The sequence below is a fragment of the Protopterus annectens genome, chromosome 8.part0 (genome assembly GCF_019279795.1).
Source record: "Protopterus annectens isolate FY-2018-M chromosome 8.part0, PAN1.0, whole genome shotgun sequence".
In the NCBI taxonomy this organism is placed as follows: Eukaryota; Metazoa; Chordata; order Ceratodontiformes; family Protopteridae; genus Protopterus; species Protopterus annectens.
In genome coordinates, this window is record NC_056741.1 from 549744559 (window position 1) to 549759367 (window position 14809).

A 14809-nucleotide genomic window follows, 5' to 3' on the forward strand; every position below is an offset into this window, starting at 1 on the left:
GCCAGAAGGAAAGCTGTTTTCCAGGATAAATATTGCAAATCTGATGAGGCAGCTGGCTCAAAGGGAGGCAAGGTCAGTTTTTCCAGAATGAAGTTGAGATCCCAAGCAGGTATTGGTTGTTTCTTTGGGGGTCTTAGATTCTTAGCCCCTCTGAGGAACTATCTTAAGAGAGGGTGAGAGAATAAGGGTGGATCAGTGTTGTATTCTGCAGAAATGGCTGAGGCATGGATTTTGATGGAGGAGAATGAAAGTCCACTGCTTAGCAGCTCAGCTAGATACTGTAGTATTTGAGGTAAATTCAGTTTTCCAGGATCCTGACCCTTTTTCTCATTCCAGACACAAAACCGTTTCCATTTTGCGGAGTAAGCTTTTCTAGTTGACGGCCTTCTGGCCTCCAAAATGACATCCTGCACCTCCTTGGAGAGCAGGGTCTGTTGTGATGCTAAGGAATCTTCCATGCGGCTAGATTGAGAGTTTTTAGCTGGCTGTGAAGAGTTTTGAAGCTGTGCTGAGTCAGGAGAAGAGGCATTAGAGGCAGGGGCCATGGTGGGGAATGCATCAGGCTCCTCAGGAGTGGGTACCAGTGTTGTCTTGGCCAGTCTGGAGCAATGAGAATCATCTTTGGTCTGTCTGCTCTGGTTTTCAGTAGAACTTTGGGCAGCAAAGGAAGAGGTGGGAAGGCATAAACTGTCATTGATGTCCAACTGAAAGAGAGAGCATCCACTCTCCAGGCCTTTGGATGGAAAATCCTTGAGCAGAATTTTGTCATTTGGTGATTTTTGTGGGAGGCAGAGAGATCTATGTCAGGCCTTCCCCATGCTTGGATTATTTATGTAAAAACTTTTGGATGCAACTTCCATTCGTGCGGATCTGTCATATTCCTGCTTAGGTTGTCTGCCAGCGTGTTTTCCTTGCTTGGCAAGTACTGTGCTTGAAGTTCGATTTGTAATTCCAGGGCCATGTCCCAAAGTGACATGGCCAGCCTGCACAGGTGGTATGAATGGGTTCCTCCCTGTTTGTTTATATACCACATTACTGTGGTGTTTTCTGTCCTTATCAATAGTTGACCTGGATGCAGAAGGTCTTTGAAAGCTGTAATAGCATTTGTTACTGCTAGCATTTCCTTTTGGTTGATGTGAAGGTGCTTTTCTTTTTGGGACCATTTGCCCTGAATGCACCGATCTGCCATGTGCGCCCCCCAGGCGTAGTCCGAGGAGTCTGTTGTGATGACCTGATTTGTTTGAGGCTTGCTGAATGAGAGACCTGTGTTTGTTTGGCATGCTTGAGCCCACCACAGAAATTCCTTTTGTAGACATGGAATTAGTGGTATTATTGTTTCCAAAAAGTGGCTGTGTTGAGACCATAGGTTTTTCAGGTACCATTGAAGTTTCCGCATATGCAGCTTTGCACATGGGATTAGTAGGATGCAAGATGCCATGAATCCCACAGCCTGCAGGATTTTCCTTGCAGTCAGCCTGGTGTAATTTGCTAGTGCTTTGAAGTATTGAGTTAGTTGCCCCTGCTTCTCTGGCGTGAGGTAGGCCATCTGGGTGTTTGTGTCCAAGTTGGCACCCAGGAAAATTATTTTCTGAGAGGGTATTAGCCTTGATTTCTTTTTGCTGACTGTGTATCCCAGAGAATTCAACAACCTTATTACAAAAGCCAGATGTTTCAGAAGAATGTGCTTGCTGTCTGCTTGGATCAGGCAGTCGTCCAAATATGGGTATATCTGTATCCCTTGAAGTCTGCAGTAGGTAATTACTGATGCCAGGCATTTCGTGAATACTCTAGGCGCAGTAGATAAGCCAAAGGGCAATGCAGAGAATTGATAATGGGTTGAACCTGCAAGAAATCTGAGGTATCTTCTGCAATTTTGTCTGATTGGGACATGCAGGTATGCCTCCTTGAGGTTCAATGTTACCAGCCAAGACTCCTTGCCCAGCATGGGAAGAAGCTGCTGTAATGCGAGCATCTTGAATTTTGGTACGATTAAGAAAGTGTTTAGGATGGATAGGTCCAATATAGGTCTCCAATCTTTTCCCTTCCTTGGTACCAGGAATAGTCTGGAATAAAAACCCTGACCTTGTTCGTGCGTAGGTACCTCTTGAATAGCTTTCATGTCTATAAGATCTGTAATTTGCTTTTGTGCCTCTGCCCTTTGATTGTGTGGCAGATTTGGCATGCCTCTCATTTTTGGAAGGGTGTGAAAATGGAATCTGTAGCCTCTGTTTATAATGTCCAGGATCCATTTGTCCTTTGTGACAATATGCCAATTTTTTGAAAATAATGCCAGTTTTCCTCCTAAGGGTGCTGCCATTTGAATCTTGCTTGGCATGCAAAGGGGAAAGTCATTGGGCTTGCTTTCTGAATGATTGCGAGTTATCCTCACCACCTCTTTGTGTAGGAGCTTGCCATTGTCTGCCTCTAAACGATCCTTGGGATTGTCCTCTGCCCCTCAGGCACCTGTATCTACCTCTCTGGGGTCTGTCCGTGGCTGAAAAGGACCAATTTTTGGAAGGCCAATTTCTACTGAAACGTGGGGGTTGTACCTGTAGAAAATCTTTCACAGTTTGCATTGATTTAGCCTTTTCCTCCATTTTCCTTAATACCTCCTCAGCATTAGTACCAAATAATACATCCTTTTGTAGAGGGGCATCTAGTAATTTAGCTTTGACATGATCAGGCAAGGTTTGTTCCTTGAGCCAGGCATGTCTACGTATGACTGATCCTGTAACAGCAGCTCTAAATGAGGCCTCTAGAGCATCAAAACCACATTGTAAGGTATGCTTACCCACTTGTTCTGCACTATGCATCAAATCCTGCAACTCCTTCAAGTCTGGTTGTTCAGGTTGTGACATTTTACTTTTCAATTGTGATAACAAAAACTGTTGGTATTTTAGAATATGGAACTGACAGTTTAAGGCCCTCATGGTTAAGGTAGCCGAGGTATATACCTTTTTTCCCCACCTTTCTAAGGATCTGGAATCTCTCTCGGAAGGTAATGGATTTTTAGCAGTGGAGGCCTTAATTCCCTTGGGGCCCTGTGAGATGGTTTCTGGGTCAGCAGCATGGCTTTTGTATAGAAATTGGTGTGAGTCAGGAACCCTGTAGTACCTGTCAGGCTTGACTGGGGCTGGAGGCAGAGAATCCGGGTTAAGGCAGGCCTCCGAGTAAACATCATCTAGGAGTTATAATGTTCCTGATCATCAGAGTGCTCTGAAATAAAGGAGCCCTGATCAGAGGAGGGGGATTCTTCCTCCACTCTGGGCCTTTTGTCCGGTGGAGGTTGAGAACCCCTGATAAGAGAAATTAAATCCTCAGCCATTTTAAGCATCTGTTTTTTAGGCATGGGGCCTGGAGATGGGCCCTGTGTAGCTTGTCTCTTAGAATGCATGGCTGCTTTAGACTTAGTGAAGGCCTTAATGGAAAAGGAAGAGGAAGGTCTGAAGACACCTTGAGTGGAGGTAGATCTATCCACATATTGAGGTTCAACTCCAGGAGTGGCTTCGGTATCTGTAGTCTGGGTGTGGGCCGAGGAGCCTGCGACCTCGGGCACAGGAGACACTGCCAATGAAGTGTCGTCGGTAGTCAGGGGCTGCGTAGGCGCCTCGCTGAGAACCGGACCACGTGTAGTCGGCTTTGGCGTGGTGTCGGTAGAGGCCGCGGACCTCATGTGTCGGTCCTTATCTACGCGTTTTTTAGACAAAACTGTAGTCGGAGTATCCGACGACATAATATAGTGCTGGGCGAACTCTGCCCGACGCTTAATGGTGCGTTTGTTGAATGTAGCACAAAAGCGACAGACCGAGACGTCGTGGTCTGGGCCTAAACAAGGTATACAGAGGGAATGGAAATCCTTATGCGGTATTTGCTTCCCACATGAAATACAATTATTAACTTTGTCTGACATCGGTCTGAGGCAAGAAAAGTTTCCCCAATGGGGTACTTAGCTTTCAAGAAGACTTCGGTTTCCAAATTTTCGTAATTTCAGGAGCTGGCCGACCGGCACTTGCGAACTGCTTCTGCTTCGGGCACCGCGCGGCAAGAAAGACTGAAGAAAATGGCGTCGGCTGGTTCTTTTATACCCCTGTCGCACTGACGTCAGGGAAGAAGCGACGACAACCGACGCCGGACCTAGACTTTGGAATTCGGCCGACCGAGCACCTGCCTGACGGCAGGAGAACCCACCTGTTATGACTGCAGCTGTATGCACGATGAACATCTTCTTAGCACAAAACACCTAGATAAAGCCAATAATGGGGGAATACAGCCCCCAAACATATTCAGTGAATTCAGTTCTCTCCATAGCTCTCAACCTGTTAGCACAAAAAGCGTGGACAAAGCCAATAATGGGGGAATACAGTCCCAAAAATAGGGATAAATTTTAAATATTGATCTTACAAACAGGAAATTGCTAGAATAAAAGGCTTTGTGTTACCATGTAATTTCTGAAGAATATGAAGTCTGAAATTCAAATGCCTGTCATTATTTAATAAAGTCAAAATCCAGAAAAAATACAGATTTTATGAGGAACAGAACAAAGTCCGAGGCAAAAAATTCACAAGTGGTGGTGGATAGGGAATTCAAGCTCTTGCTACCTACTTCCAAGGTTCAGTGTTTGAGTCTAGCCACCAGGTATATTTCCTGACTTCTTTCTAGGTACTGGGGCATTTCACACACACAACAGCTGGTTAACTGGACTCTTTAAATAAGTAATTTCATGGTTTAATAGCTGTCTACTAAACAAGAGCTTCACAGTATTAGGTTCTAATCCACTCATTGACATTGGTACTGCAACCCAATGCATTCCCCAGTTTTAGGCCCACTGTTTTTTTTTTTTTTTTGTTTTTCACTTTTCATTAACAGATGTCCTTGGAATCTTATGCACACATTTAATGCACCTTGTACACTGGCAGTTTAGCTATGACTAGAGCAAACAAAAAAAAACCCACAGAATTAATACGTTGCAAAAAATCTTTGTATTTGGAAATGCCTGGTTAAACACAGGTTCCACCTTACAACTAGCACATAGATCTAAGCCTACTCTCACTTTATTTGGTACAGTGAAGAAAACTGCCACCTCATCATTACTAGCCATTAAAGACTGAAATAGTATTCATTTAGTCTGTGACATGTACCAAAAATACTTTGGCATGGTCTTAAATCATTTAAGGGTATCCTAGAAATTACTAAACTCTACTTGTTGAAGCAAGAAAAGCTATTGTAATTAATGTTTCTACTACCCAGACTGCAGTATGCATTGCTTACTGCCTCCCTAATGCCTGTACATAATACAGATTTGTTATAAACTATTGAAAATAATTTTCTCAGTTTGAATCACCTATCCAAGCCTACTGAGCATCACCGTTTAACGTTTAATAGGACAAAGTGGTTACCTATCAGTGGCAGAGCCACCTTTCTACAGAATAGCCACATTTAGAGAATATGCTTGTGGTACACAACAGAAACCACAACCAACAAGGTCATAATGCCACACAATTTGTAAAGCCCAACTTTACACAAGGTTGCACAGAAAAAGCCTTCCATAAAATTGCCCCATCTTCATGGAATAACACACACACACACACACACACACACACACACACACACACACACACACACACACACACACACACAGAGACACACAGAGACACACAGAGACACACAGAGACACACAGACACACACACAGACACACACACACACAGACACACACACACACAGACACACACACACACAGACACACACACAGACACACACACAGAGACACACAGAGACACACAGAGACACACAGAGACACACACACAGACACACACACAGACACACACACAGACACACACACACACTTCCGTTAGTATAAAAGTACAGTTGTGTACACTTACCATAAATGAAGATCTTCGAGTGTATTCACTGTTGCAGTCATCACATTTGGGTTATCCCTGCCAGGGTAGCCCTCGGCTGGCCTGAATACCAGAGGTTTAGTATTTCTGCGTCGGTTGCTGTCGCTTCAGGACTGACGTCAGGTCGTCAGTAGTATAAAGTAAGGCAGCCGACACCATTACATCAGTTTTTTCTTGCCCTAACCTGTCAGGAGCCCCCAAGTAGGAGCCAGGTTCTGGTGGAAGAACCCCACCAGTAGAAAGTAAATACCAATATGTCCCTTGACAGGAATGAGAAGAAAGGGGGATATAGGGAGGGAAACCAGGACTGCAACAGTGAATACACTTGAATATCTACATTTATGGTAAGTGTACACAACTGTACTATGTTCTTCGTTTCACTGTTGCAGTCATCATATTTGGGTTAATTCCCAAAGCCTGAGGAAATGGGTGGAGGCGGTCAAGGAAACTAGGGCCTGGCTAGGATGCCCTGCAAGACTGCAGAGGCAAACCCTGCCCTGGATTTGGAAAAGAGAGGCAGGTGGCAATGTTTGGTAAAAGTGTGAACAGATGTCCAGGTGGCAGCCTCCAGGATGTCCCTGGTGGGGACTCCTCTGAGGAAAGCTGCAGAGGTGGAGGCTGCTCTGGTGGAGTGAGTCCTGACCCCCTTGGGGGAGGCTTTCCATGTTGTTTGTAGCAGAAATGGATGCAGTATGCTATCCATTTGGAAATGGTTTGTTTAGAGATGGCTTTGCCTTCTGTTCCTGTAGCAAAGCTAACCAGCAATTGATCAGACTTTCTGAAAGATTTAATCCTGTCTAGACATAATCTGAGCTGTCTGTGCACATCTAGAGAGTGCAGGATCCTTTCCCCTTTGCTCTGGGGACTAGGAAAAAAGGTAGGCAAATTAATGGATTGGTTGAAAGCCACACTGGACACCACCATGGGCATGAAAGATGGGTTAGTTCTGAGGGATGCCCTGTCAGCATGGAAGATGATGAAGGGTTCCACAGCCATGAGCGCTTGCAGCTCGGAGACTCTTCTGGCTGAAGTGATGGCCAGAAGGAAAGCTGTCTTCCAGAAGAGAAATTTTTAGCTCTGCAGAAGCAGCTGGTTCGAAAGGGGGCAGAGTGAGCTTTTCCAACACAAAGTTAAGGTCCCAAGCTGGGGTTGGTGCTCTTCAGGGTAGCCTCAACTTGCTACCCCCCTCTTAGGAACTGTTTGATCAAAGGGTGTGAGAAAAGGGGCTGTTCAGTGGGGAAATGAGCAGAGATAGCAGAGGCATAAATTTTTATACATGAAAAAGAGAGGCCACTGTGTTGTAGGTCAGCTAAGTAATCCAGGATAACAGGGAGGGAGGGCTTTGCCATATTGACTCCCTTAGCCTGGATCCAGGTGCAGAACCTTTTCCATTTGTCAGCATAAGACTTTCTAGTGTCAGGACGTCTGACCTCACGTATAACATCTAGAACCTGTTTACTGAGGTTGGCAGACTGATCCATGGTTAGGGAATAAGCCAAGCTGCCAAATTGAGTGTCTGCAATTGGGGATACATAAATTCCCCTTCCCTCTGGGTCAGGAGGTTTGGAATCAAAGTAAAATGTCATGGTGGCAGTGGGGACAGGTTGCGCAGCAAGTGGTACCAGTGCTGGTGAGGCCAATCTGGAGCTATATGAATTTCCTTGTTTTTTTCCTCCTCTATTTTGAGCAGTACCCTGGGGATGAGAGGTAGTGGAGGAAAGGCATAGACCAATAGATTGACCCAGGGGAAGGACAGGGCATCCACTTTCCAAGCCATGCAGTTATGCTCCCTGATGCAGAATTTGCTGAGCTGATGGTTGGTGTGGGAGACAGAGGTCATCCTTCAGGGTGCCCTATTTCTGTGTTATTAGGGTGAAGGTTCTTCTGTTGAGCTGCCACTCGTGTGGATCCAGAAGGTTTCTGCTTAATTGGTCTGCCATAGAGTTGAGAGAACCTGGTAGGAATTGTGCTAACAGGTGCAGTTGCATGGCACAGCCTGTGTGCCAAAGGGTCATGGCCAGCCTGCATAGAGGGTAGGAGTGAGTCCCTCCCTGCTTGTTGATATATCACATCACAGTGGTGTTGTCTGTTTTGATTAGGAGAGTCCCCGGGGAGAGAAGGGACTTGAAAGCAACCAAGGCATGCTGGACAGCCATCTCTTTTTGGTTGATGTGCAGAGAGATTTTATGTGGGCTTCATTGGCCCTGTATGCATCTGCCATCCAGGTGTGCACCCCAAGCATAGTCTGAAGCGTCTGTGGTGAGGGTCTGGGTGGTGGTGGGTGGTGAGAAAGGTAGTCTCTTGTTGTGGGATCAAGCTGGTGCCCACCAAAGAAAATATTTTCTGAGGCCTGGAATTATAGGGATAAGAGTCTCCAGATCTTGACAGTGTTTACACCAAAGGCTTTATAGGTACCATTGAAGTTTCCTCATATGCAGCCTGGCATATGGAATGAGTAGTATGCAAGATGCCATGAACCCCAGAGCTTGCAGGATCTTCCCTGCAGATAACTGGGGTTTGGTGGCTAGTTGAGAGAAGTAAGCTGTCAGGAAAACTTACTTTTCTGGTATAAGGAATGCCATCTGGGATGCTGTGTCCAGGCTTGCTCCCAGGAAGATAATCCTTTGGGTGGGCACCTGTTTGGATTCCTTTTCATTGATTGTGTACCCTAGGGAGGTTAGTAGGGTCTTTACAAAGGCCAGGTGCTTGAGCAGCTTTTCCTGGCTGTCTGCCTGAATAAGGCAGTCATCTAAGTATGGGTAAATTTGGAAATTCCTTTGTCTGCAAAAGGCAATGGCCGGAGCCAGACATTTTCTGAAAACTCTGGGAGCAGTAGATAAGCCAAAGGGAAGTGCAGAGAACTGAAAGTGTTGAGATCCTGCCCTGAAACGGAGATATTTCCTGCATGATTCCCTGGTATGAATGTGGAGGAAGGCCTCTTTTAGATCTAGGGTGGCTAGCCACGCATCCTTGGACAGCATGGAAAGCAGCTGCTGGAGGGTGAGCATTTTGTATTTTGGGATCACCAGGAAGGTGTTTAGAATGGATAGATCGAGGATGGGGAGCCAGGTGCCCTCTTTTCTGGATACCAGAAAAAGTTTGAAGTAGAAACCTTGGCCTATCTGTTCTGCAGGAAAGTGCTCTACTGTCCTCTTAGAAAGCAGGGAAAGGATTTGCTTTTGAGCCTCTGCCTACTGGTTTGGAGGTAGATCTGGGAACCCTTTTGGGGTTGGAAGGGTGTGGAAAGAAAATCTGTATCCCTGAGACACTATGTTGACAACCCAGCGGTCGCTGGTAATGGTTGCGCAGGGGCTTGCATGAAAGGAGAGTTTTCCTCCTAGGGGTAAGTGAAGGTGGGCAGAGGGAGGGGGTGGAGGAGGTGAGTCATTGTGAGTTCTTACCATAAGTGCGTGGCTTAGAACTCCCTGGTTTTGAAGTAGAGGTAGTCCACTGCTTAGACCTCTGCATTCCCTGTGGTTGCTGTCTGGGGAGTCTGGTTCCGCGGGGCCTGGGCTGGACTGGCTTAGTGGGAGCAGGAAAGGACCAGTGCTTGGTGGGACAATCCCTGCTGAACCTAGGTGGCTGGACCTGTAAGAAATCCTTAACTGTCTGCATAGATTTTGCTTTTTCTTCCATCTTTTTTAAGACCTCTTCTGCATTAGTGCCAAATAAGTTGTCTTTGTGCAAGGGGGCATCCAACAATTTAGATTTGACATGGTCTGGCAGGGGCTGTTCCTTAAGCCATGCATGCCTTCTAATGACAGATCCAGTGACTGCTGCCCTGCAAGAAGCTTCTAGGGCACCAAAACCATAGTGTAAGGTGTGTTTAGTTACTTGACTTGCAGAATGCATTAACTCTTAACTCTTTAGATTCTGCACAAGCAGGAAAGGAAGACATTTTTTGTTTGAGTTCCAGGGTATGTTGCTGAAATATTAGCATACAGAACTGACAATTTAGTGCCCTGATAGCAAGAGTAGCTGAGGTATATACTTTTTTACCCCATCTGCCTAGTGCTCAGGAATCCCTATCTGAGGGGGTGGGATTCTTAGCAGAGGTTGCTTTAATCCCTCTAGCACCTTGAGAAATTACCTCAGGGTCAGCAGAAGGATTTTTAAAAATACATTTGTGAATCAGGGGCTCTGTAGTACCTGTCTGGTTTTCTGGGTGCAGGAGGGAGGGTTTCAGGAGTGAAGCTGGACTCCAGGAAAACATCCTCCACAACATCCAGGACTGGGGGGATGGCCAAGGGTCTGTGCTGTGGAAGACCTAAATTCGCTGAGTCTGTTTTTAGACTGAGGGTAGTCCTGTCTCTCCCATTGGAAATGCTCCCTTAAGGTATGAAGGGTTTCCCCAAAGGAAAAATCCTCTGAGGGAGAGGCTGAAGGGATGGAATCCTCTGCATCAGAATCCTCATAAGTAGAGAGGGGTTGTATGTCTTCATATTCAGATGTATCAGTGTCATCTGACTAGTTCAGACAAAACTATTCAGACAAAACTACAGGGGACAGATCTCTTTTCCTTTTGGGGAGGGTAGCTTGCCTTGCCCTGATCAGCATGATATGGTCTTCCGCCATGTTAAGCATTTGAGACTGAGGCAAGGAAGCAGGTGCCTGAGATTGGGTCGTCAGTTTCTTGGGTGTGGTTCGTACGCTGGGCAAAAGAAACTCTGTCATTTTTGAAAGAATGGTAGTCACGAAAGAAGACATCGGTTTGTGTCGAGAATTGGTAGTGCGAAGGACTTCCTCGGAAGCCAGTGCCTGCTCAGCAGCTCCGAACTCATCCAAGGTAGAGACAACCATAAGATCCTTAGTCGAAGAAGAGTTTTGTGGCATTCTGGACTCTGAAAGGGTCTCGGTAGCGGCCTGAGAATCCACAGAAGCGGGCATCAGGGGCTGCAAAAGCGCCTCACTGAAGACTGGAGAACTGATGACTAGCTTAACGGAAGCATCGTTGGTAGGTTTGGATTTGTGCGGTCTGTCTGTCTTTATCTTTACGTTTTTTCAGAAGATCTCCTGTCAGATGGCTTACCGAAGCCATATCGGAATTCGAGGACTATAAGTGAAAATATCTAGTTACAATAAGGGCCCGACGACAGATAGTTCTGGCATTGAACAAAGCACAGAAGCGACAATGGGGGACGTCGTGTATGGGTTACTTGGCTTTAGAAGACTTCAACTTCAACTCAGTAGACGAAACTCAAGTAGCGGCTGACCGACACTCATGTAAACTGCTTCTGCTTCGGGCTCCACGACAAGAAAGACTGATGTAATGGCGTCGACTGCCTTACTTTATACTACTGACGACCTCTCATCAGTCCTGAAGTGACAGCAACTGACTCTGGTAATCGGGCCGGCCGAGGGCTACCCTGGTAGGGATAACCCAAATGTGATGACTGCAACAGTGAAACACGAAGAACATCAAGTAGTACCTGCTTTCAGGCCAAAGCTCCAGTTACAAACACAAAAGCACCGCAAGAGAGCCAAAGTCCTGTAAGTGCTGTCCTTCTCACGAGAGCAGGCTCCTGCCTGCAGACATTGCAGTCCGATCCCCTTCCAGTCTATGCAGTTGCAACTGCATAGACTTCTGGGATCTTTGCTGTTGCAGGCTGCCTTCCGAGTCCGGACTGTCTTACCAGCAGTCCGGATCCGTGCGCATGCACCAGACTGGATAAGCAGCAGTCCGGTCTCAGGAAATTGCCGAGAGTGTGCATGCGCGAGTTCCAGAAAGAGTGCACATGCGTGAGTTTCGGGGATTTGCATTTGTTTTTATTTATTTTTTCTTTTTTCTTTTATTTTGTATTAATTTATCTTCCTTTGTACAGCTGGAGGGGCTGCAGTTCTGCAGCCCAATAGCACGAGCCGCCCCTGTAAAAATGCTGTGTCAGTAAGACTCTGATAAAACCAGTTTGGTACAGCCTGATACCCCTCTTGCTCATTTCTTCCTTGCCCTGAAGGACGTAATAAGTTCTGTACATCAAGCATACAGCTATAATCTCTACTCAGACATTCCATAATGTGCTCTGTAAGCAAAATACAGCTGAAAAGTGCTCACCAACTATAAGGTACTAATCCCTGCCAAGCACTGTGCCACCATGCCCCCAAGACTGGAACCATTCAATGGATACTCACTCAGCCACTCTGCAGCTGGCTTGACTGACAGTAAGACCAATGGTGGCTCCAGTCTTCACATTCTGTCAGGACATGACATTACCACAACAACTTATTACTGTGGCATGTAAAACACCACCCTCAACCTTGGTCATAGTCTTCTTGTTTCATTTCTCTCAGGGTGAGTTACTGGCTTAGCAAATAGTTGTTTTGGAAGGTAAAACACTACTCCTCCACCTGTGTCATAATATTTTGTAAGGACATGGTATTGACAAAGCAGATGACTGTTATGTCACATGAAGCACCAACCAGGTCCCTGGGCCACTCTCCTCCCTCTGGATCCACAACTTGTCAGGACATGGCATTACCAGAACAACAGGCTGTTGTGGTATGGCAAACACCCCTCTGAGTCATATTAGCACAGCAATTGGCTGTTGTGGCATGTGAAGCATCCCTCCGTGTCACAGTTCTCCTGTTTCACACCTTGTCAGGAAACAGGAGTCAGCACAGCATATGGATGCTGTGGCACGTGAAGCCTTACTCCACCACCCACCTCAAGTCATAAGCCTTTTAGTGAGTACAGTAAGGGGTCTTGTAACTGCCAGGCTTAAGAAGCTTTGGAAGCCTAGAGGTTCTGTGCTACATATATTATTTATTTATTTTATTTTATTTTACATTTGTTTACCGGGAGAGTCCGACTGGGCATATAACCCTTTTTCAGCGGAGACCCGGGGAGAAAAGCTCCATTGTTCGTAACAATTTTGTTAGTCAAAAAATCTTATAATACAATGAAGAAATATAATAACGTACATCTATGAAAAGAAAAAAGAGAATAGCTGGTCTAGTGGAAGACATGACCAGACATCTTAGATTACATTTCACTTGGAGTACTGTACTTATGATAGTAAAAGTGATCCTATACACACTGACAGTGCAATTAAGTCATTTGATCTTATGTACAAGTTATATGGCAAAATGAATATTTGAAATCTCCCTGGTATTTATGCGAGAAAGAAGGAAGCCACATAAGATAGTCCAAAGAGTTATTTATCCATGCTCATAGCACATGCAATTAAATTGCAACATCAGCTAGTGCCATGGTTTGGTTACATATGTGCAAATCTAAGAATTTGTAAGGTGGACTCTAATGTGATGCTTGAAGTTTTTTAGGTTAGTAGTAGTTCTGATTTCAAGTGGCAAGGCATTCCAAAGTTTGGCACTGTAATAGGAGTATAGAGAGTTGCCTAAGCTATTTTTACATTTGGTTATTTCAATTAGAACTTTATTAGTGGAGCTTAGTGGACAGGAACTTGTATGGGGGATCAGGGGATGAGGAAGCATTGTAGAGCTGGGGTTGTATTGAGACTGTAGAACATTTGATGTGCTGTAGAGAGCTGTGTGGAGATAGGTTGATGGGGTAGTTCTAACCAAGAGAGTTGCTTTAGGGCCTTTCAGTGATGGATTTTTGTGGGGCAATTGGCTTTTTATTTCATAAAATCGCTTCTAAACTGTTCTGTTTTGCTATCTACAAGGTTATTTTATGAGCTGAAGAAACTCAATTTAGATGGCCATCTATCTCTCCTTGGGTGCTGCTAATAAAACATAAAGATGTGCTTTAATGATAAGTACCTAAATTATGCCTAAGCATGCAGGCTGTGGTATGCAAAAAGTACAGTTTGAGTGTATTCACTGTTGCAGTCATTACACTTTGGTTATCCTGCTGGCAGGCTACCCGCAGTCGGCCAGAGTTCCAAAGTCTAGGTCCGGCGTCGGTTGCTGTCGTCTCTTCCCTGACGTCAGTGCGCCAGGGGTATAAAAGATGCAGCCGACGCCATTTTCTTCAGTTTTTCTTCCCCAGATGTCAGGTGCCCCAAATACGTAGGCTGAAAAATATAGCAATAAGAAATGCATGCACAAAAATAACATTTCCTTCATCTACAAGCAAATACACCAAAAAGGTTGTATAGGATAGAGAAGTACAGATAAGACCCAGCAACAGAAAGGGGGATGGCGGGAGGGTAATCTGGACTGCAACAGTGAATACACTCTAACATCTACATTTATGGTAGGTACACAACTGTACTATGTTCATCGTGTTTCACTGTTGCAGTCATTACACTTGGGTTGAATCCCAAAGCTGAGGTTGGGTGGCTGGGCCTAAATAGGATTAGGAGAGGCTACAAGGCCCTGCAGAACTGCAGTGGCAAAGCCTGCTCTGGATTTAGAGTAGAGAGATAAGTGGTAGTGCTTGGTGAAAGTGTGCACTGAACTCCAGGTTGCAGCCTCTAAAATGTCTTTGGTTGGTACTCCTCTGAGGAAGGCTGCTGAAGTGGCTGCTGCTCTGGTTGAATGTGGCCTAATGCCCTTAGGCACTGGCTTGCCACGTTGTGAATAGCAGAAACGAACGCAGTGTCCTATCCATTTTGAAATAGTCTGTTTTGAGACAGGCTTTCCTTGTGATCCTGCAGCATAAGCTACAAACAGTTGCTCAGTTTTTCTGAAAGCTTTTGTTTTGTCCAAATAGAAACATAGCTGTCTGTGTATGTCCAAAGCGTGCCAAAGTCTCTCCCCTTTATTCTGGGGATTTGAATAAAATGTTGGCAAATGAATGGTTTGGTTAAGAGCCACACTGGATTCTACCTTTGGCATAAATGTTGGGTTTGTCCTTAGAGAAACCCTGTCCTGATGAAAAATGATGGAAGGTTCCACTGCCATCAGTGCCTGTAACTCTGAGACTCTTCTTGCTGAAGTTATTGCTAGGAGCAGAGCAGTTTTCCTTGTTAAGAATTTTATATCAGCTGTA

General features: G+C 45.4%; 1 protein-coding gene across 1 annotated transcript in view; it reads right to left on the bottom strand.

Moving 5' to 3' along the window:
* Positions 1–14809, bottom strand: part of LOC122808922 (thrombospondin type-1 domain-containing protein 4-like) — a 2399573-nt gene that overhangs the window by 1883072 nt on the left and 501692 nt on the right. The gene's annotated exons all lie outside the window — the stretch shown is intronic.